At 37.2% G+C, this 6,000-nt stretch overlaps 1 protein-coding gene and 1 long non-coding RNA gene across 4 annotated transcripts in view; one reads left to right on the forward strand and one right to left on the reverse strand.

Moving 5' to 3' along the window:
• Window positions 1–6,000, forward strand: part of MAST4 (microtubule associated serine/threonine kinase family member 4) — an 808,407-nt gene that overhangs the window by 569,377 nt on the left and 233,030 nt on the right. The gene's annotated exons all lie outside the window — the stretch shown is intronic.
• The window catches only part of LOC138167496 (uncharacterized), a 67,857-nt gene that overhangs the window by 38,579 nt on the left and 23,278 nt on the right, over window positions 1–6,000 (reverse strand). For all 3 annotated transcript variants that reach the window (XR_011169895.1, XR_011169896.1, XR_011169894.1), the window contains exon 2: window positions 288–371. This is a non-coding gene — a long non-coding RNA (uncharacterized lncRNA). The remainder of the gene's footprint in view (window positions 1–287; window positions 372–6,000) is intronic.

Below are 6,000 nucleotides of genomic sequence, written 5' to 3' on the forward strand. Positions count from 1 at the left end.
ATCTAGTCCAATCCTCTAATTTTATAGGTAAATGAATTACTTTAAGAAGTATTTATTAAATGTTTATATTGTGCTAAACCCTGGGAATGCAAATAGCCTTTGTTCCTAAGGAGTTTCCATCTTCATTGGGGAAGACAACACACATCCAGCAGATAGCCAAGCAGCAAGCATTTGTTAAGCCCTCATTGTGGGCCAGACACTGCGTTAACCTCTGGAGATAAAAAGTAAAGTCAAACGCAGCCCTTTCTTTCAGGGAGTCCATACTCTAAATGGCGAAGAGAAGGTACCTTAGAGGGATTTGCTACAGCGTAGATGGCGAGTTGGAGGGATCCCATCGCTCTGTGCTGGCTGGCTGGTCGTTGTCCTTGGTTCTGGAAAAGGACCAAAATGACATCACTGTGCTAGAGTCAAGTTTGAGTGCATCCAGCTGTGGCTGATCAGACCAATGTGAGCTCGCAATGCTCTACCACAGGTTGGACACAAATCGTCTATTGTTAAGTGCAAGGTGGACAACAAAGCCTAGGAACCCTTAGGAGGAGCCAGGTGTACCTTCAGAGCAAATATCAAGGCCCAGTTATCCTTAAGGCGCAGTCACAGAACAGTCAGTAGAGCAAAGTGGTTCAGCATTTTATTGGATAAAATAATGAGTCCCTGTTCATCAAAGCAAAGTGAGTTGGTATGGCTGCCTCTATTTTGCAGGTTGGCCTAAGGTGGAGGTGTTTCATGAGCAGATCCACTGAGACCCATTAAGGTTAAGTGACTTATCCAAGGTTAGTAAATAGTCAGGATCAGACATGAAATTTGAGCCTAAGACCTCTGATATCAGGATCGGTGTTCTCTCTGTTGTAGCAGCTCGCCTTCCTTCCTTTCTATGAGATTCATTCACAGAGATCTGTAGTGGAAATGGATTTGTACTCATCCATCTGCATAATCTCTTTCTACTAATCATTCAGTAAGTATGTTCAAAAGGAGAGAAAAAGGAAATATTACATGATCCCTGACTCCTAGAGGCTGGCAATGCTGGGAAACAAAATTAGCCCATGAAGACAACTAGAAAAACATTTCATAATAATTTTGATACACATTCCAGGGATTCATAAGGGAATCTAGTGTGATCTAGGCTTTGAAGGATAGGCTCTGGATAACTGGAAGAAGAGAAATTTTTCCCAGGAAGGAGATGAGTGTGAAGGTTAAAGGCAAGAAGAAATAAATAAGGACTATGCAGAGCTCTCTTCTAAACCAGTGGGTCTTAGGGTCCCTTAGGGCTGCATTTATGACAGTGGGTCTAGAAATCTATATATGTATTAAATATTGCCATTTTGATCTTTAGTTTCCAAAAAATATGTAAGATAATTTAAGGAGCCGTAAGAGACAGTATAAATGAAAGGAGAGCCTGCCTTAAAACTAGAAAGGCGTGGGTTCAGGTCCTGCCTCTGACCCATAATGGATGTTGACCCCGCATGATCTCAGAGGTCACTAGGGTTAAGTTGCAGAGAAGATGTAGACCACCATTGATATAAGCAGTTTCCTCACCTAGTGGCTCCTTCTATCAATGAAATCAGAGGTCCAGTCCCGATAACATCTTCTCACTAAATGAATAATATTTCTCAGCCATATATATTGCTATTTTTGCAGATTCCATGTAGATTTATTGTGATTAATAGACACATTCTTTTAAGAATACTACTGAATTTATGGTAACTTTGTCATGCATTTTCTCAGTCAACAGAAATTCTTAATATTTTGTGATGTCTACAAAATTCTTTGACATTAAAAAGGAGTCTTCAGATACAGCTAGAAAAAGGGGAGGGGGAGGGGAACACTGCTCTACCCTTGCTAACTTGTTAAAAAAAAAAAAGGCCATATATTGTATTATTGTGTCATTGAAAGGAAGGACAAGGCATACAGTGCATATGGTGACCGCTAGGGGGAGTCCCGGGTCAGATGGGAAGACCAAAGGACAGAAACCATGAGAATCAAACAAAATGCTTGTGATCATTTGGGAGAGAAGAGGAAGTTGAAGCTAGTAGAAGTCCGTAGTGAATGTCCCTTCAAGCCCTATTTGAGGATGAGCAAGTTGTGTGGCAGCAGAATATTTTGAAAGTTTTTGTTTTTGTTTTTTAACCAAGCTCTCATGGAGAATCTGGCACAAGATTCATTTCTATTTCAGAGTTATTGCTTGAGTGTTCTGTGACAAATGAATATTTCTGGAATTAGATGAAATTCATTAAAATATCACAACCACGTTATAAAACGAAAAGATGTTGTCTCTTCTTTGCGTAGACTCTGTCCTTAACCTAGATTTGTTATCATTTGCTCTTGCTTCCCTTCCATGACGATGTATATTCTTGGTTTTCTCCTAAGCCTCAAACTGTTCCTCTTCTGTTTCTTTCTCCTTCCCTCTACAGCAATTTTTTTGTGTAATTACTCTTTTCGTAGGGCTTTAACTATTGTTATTTAGCTATTTCTAATTTTGTCACCTAAAAAGTGGGGGATAAAATATATTTATTTGGTACTTTATGGTTGATATATTATCAAGTATTGTGAGGAAAATTATGATATAATATATAATGTAATATAATATAAAATATAAATTTTAATATTTCAGTGCCCCTCATTGCTATAGATACCCTCTTTATTTGTGCAGATCAAATCCATCCTTACTTTCTCATCCTATGCTATTCTTATTCTCCTATTAGGGGATACTACTCAATATGAAGGAAAACTTTTCCACATGACTAAATTTCATAATACTAGTGAAACATTTGAATTTTTTCCATCTTTTATCCCCTCCTTTGTTCACTCGTACATTTCCTGGATGATAAATTTTAATATATATGACTATTACCTAGCTGTGTATTATTTGCCTATCACCTAGCTATCTATCATTTACCTGTCATCTACCTATCAATCTATCATCTAGTTGTCATTTATCTGTCTATCTGTCTATCTATGTCCGTCTCACTGTATAGTGTTATGTCTGTCTATCGGTCTATCAGCCTTTCTGTCTATCTGTCCATCTGTCTGTCTGTATAGAGCATAATGAATAGAGAGCTGCTTCCAAACTCAGAAAGACAGGAGTTCATGTCTTACCCCTAAAACATACTGGCTCTATGACCCATGACAAGTCACTTGCTTCTCAGTTGCAGAGGTACTGATCTGCCTTGAAAGAGGAGTTTCTTCACCCAGGGGTTCACTCTGCCACTGAAATCATAGAGAGGTCCAATCCTTATTGTTGCTATAGATACAGATATATGCAGAAACATACATAGACACATATATATGCGTCTATGTACATATAAGCATGTGTGAATACATTAGTGGTGTCAAACTCAAATAGAAACAGGCATCACTAAACCATACATCAGCATCCCTTTGGGCCTTTAAAACCACGTATTTACATTATCTGTATTTTATTATGTTTTATTTGTTCTGTTAAATATTTCCCAATTATATTTCATTCAGGCCATACTTGAGTGTATGTGACCCATGGGCCACGTGCTTGGCACCATTAGTGTTTATAATTACATATGTGTGTGTGATAGAATAACCTACTTCTTTCTATATACAGACATATGTGTGTATGTATTTTTATATGAATTGTTATAAATCTCATTTTTGCCTAATTTGATCCAATAAAGTGTATGTTACTGGTATTATCACCATTTTATAGACCAGGAAACTGAAAAACAGAAAAATAAAGTAACTTTCCTAAAAAATACCAGATCTTGTTTTGAACATGGATCTTCTGACTCTGACTCCAGTGACTGCTGCTTTGATAATGCTCTAGTTTCCCTCTAGATCTGTGGTCCTAGCCTGATCTTTTCACTGTATCCTAGACCTATTTTTCCACATGCTGGCAAGGTCATCTCCCCTCAATTGCAAAGTCACATCAAACTGTTGGTGATGTTCAATCATTTTCAGTCATGTCTGATTCTTCATGACCCCATTTAGTATTTTCTTGACAAAGATACTGCAGTAGTTTGCCATTTCGTCCTCCAGCTCATTTTATAGATGAGGAACTAAGGCAGTCAGGGTGAGGTGACTTGCCCAAGATCACATAGCTAATGTCTGAGGCTGATTTTGAACTCAGATCCAAAGGACTCCCTCTTATCTACGGTGTCACCTAACTGCCCTATCTCAAACTAAATAGGTTTAAAATTGAACTCATTTTCATTCACAAATAGACTCTGTGTGTATATGCCTTTAAGTAAAGTGTACGTGTGTGTGTACAGATAATATGTGTGTATATATATGTTTGTGTACATATTTATGTAGTCAAATTGATGACACTTTAAAAGATCTCAAACTGTTCTACACTGTAAGATTTCATGTCTTTAATATTAAATACTAATCTAATCATTCTAAATATTAAGCAGAAATAGTGGAACGTCATGATCCTAAAAGAATGAAAGACACAAATAACAGAAAGGTCAATGGCACATTAAAGTCATAAGGAGGTTGACACGTGTTTAAGGAGTGGAACACAAGCAGTGATGTTTTGATAAATGTTTAAGAATCAGGCCTCTGAAAACATACAACACACTTTTAGGGCTAATCTTCATTATATACATTTTCACCATCACTTTCTTAAATCTAGACATTAAACAGAGAAGTAAGTCAAGCTGTCATTTGTGACATTTGCTAATTTCCGAGGTGTAAAAGTTCAGCACTGAAAATTTAACCATTGGCTCTGGCAAAGCCAGTACAAGCTATCTTAGGCATACCTGATTAAAAGCCATTACCAAAGATATGTGACTGCATTCTTTTAAAAAAAATTATATATATATAGTAATTTTTTCCAATTACATGTAAAGATAGTTTTCAACATTCATTTCTTATAAGATTTTGAGTTCCAAATTTTTTTTCCTCCCCAAGACAGCTAACAATCTGATATAGGTTATACATGTGCAGTCATGTTAAACATATTTCCACATTAGGCATGTTATGAAAGAAGAAACAGATCAAAAAGAAAACACACACACACACACACACACACACACACACACACACACACAAAGAAAGTGAAAATAGTCTGCTTTGATCTGCATTCAGACTCCATAGTCCTTTCTCTGGATTTAGATAGTGTTTTCCATCATGAGTCTTTTGAAATTGTTGCTGGGAAAAGCTAAGTCTATCATATTTCATCATCAACTGCATTCTTTATTAAATGATCTTGCAGTAAGAGTGAGAGACAATAAACAGGAACCTCTAGTGTTATATTGGTACTCCTCAAATACTAAAAGAAAAAAAAATATATATATATATCCTATGTTTGCTGGGAAGATCCTCTGTTAAGCACTGATGGGAAACATAGACTCAAATTGCACAGGAGAAGGTGTGGGATGCTTCTTGGTAGAAAGAGAAGCCACAGTGGTGAAGGCACAGATACACCCAAACATGTGGTCCTTGGAAGTCTTTGGGCACTCTCCTATGTCAAATGTTTCTGAAGGTGGCCTATATTTTATATCATGCGGGGGAGGGGTGGGAAGTGTGCATATTCTTTTTATTAATGGGAATTTTTGAAAGGGACATTTTAAAAAGTCAAATTGATAGATATGTGCATGCTATTCTTGTGCAAGAAGCAAAAGAGGCTTGCCCTAGAAAGACCCTCCTTGTCTTGATAGGTGAGTTTTTCAGCCTGTGTAAGTGCATTTATAAATGGGAAATGAGTCACAATTTTACAGTTTATTTGGTGTGACCTGACTTCATCAAGTTTACAGCACATATTGTATGCTGATGAATTTTGAGCAATGTGTTTTTCAGATCAGAACCTTTCAGCAGGGCTTGGTGCATAAGCATTTGGAACAGCTTAGGATACAAACTGCTGAGAGATCATTTAAACACTTTAAGAGAAAATCAGGTTCACCCTCTAATATTTTCCATGTGTAATAAAATTGTGTGCTGAACGGTGTGGGGATGGAGTTCAGTTTCTTTCTTCCTTCCTTCCTTCCTTCCTTCCTTCCTTCCTTCCTTCCTTCCTTCCTTCCTTCCTTCCTT

This window comes from Petaurus breviceps, unplaced genomic scaffold (assembly GCF_028583685.1).
Source record: "Petaurus breviceps papuanus isolate PSGF00001 unplaced genomic scaffold, PetGlider_PUasm1.0 229, whole genome shotgun sequence".
In the NCBI taxonomy this organism is placed as follows: Eukaryota; Metazoa; Chordata; class Mammalia; order Diprotodontia; family Petauridae; genus Petaurus; species Petaurus breviceps.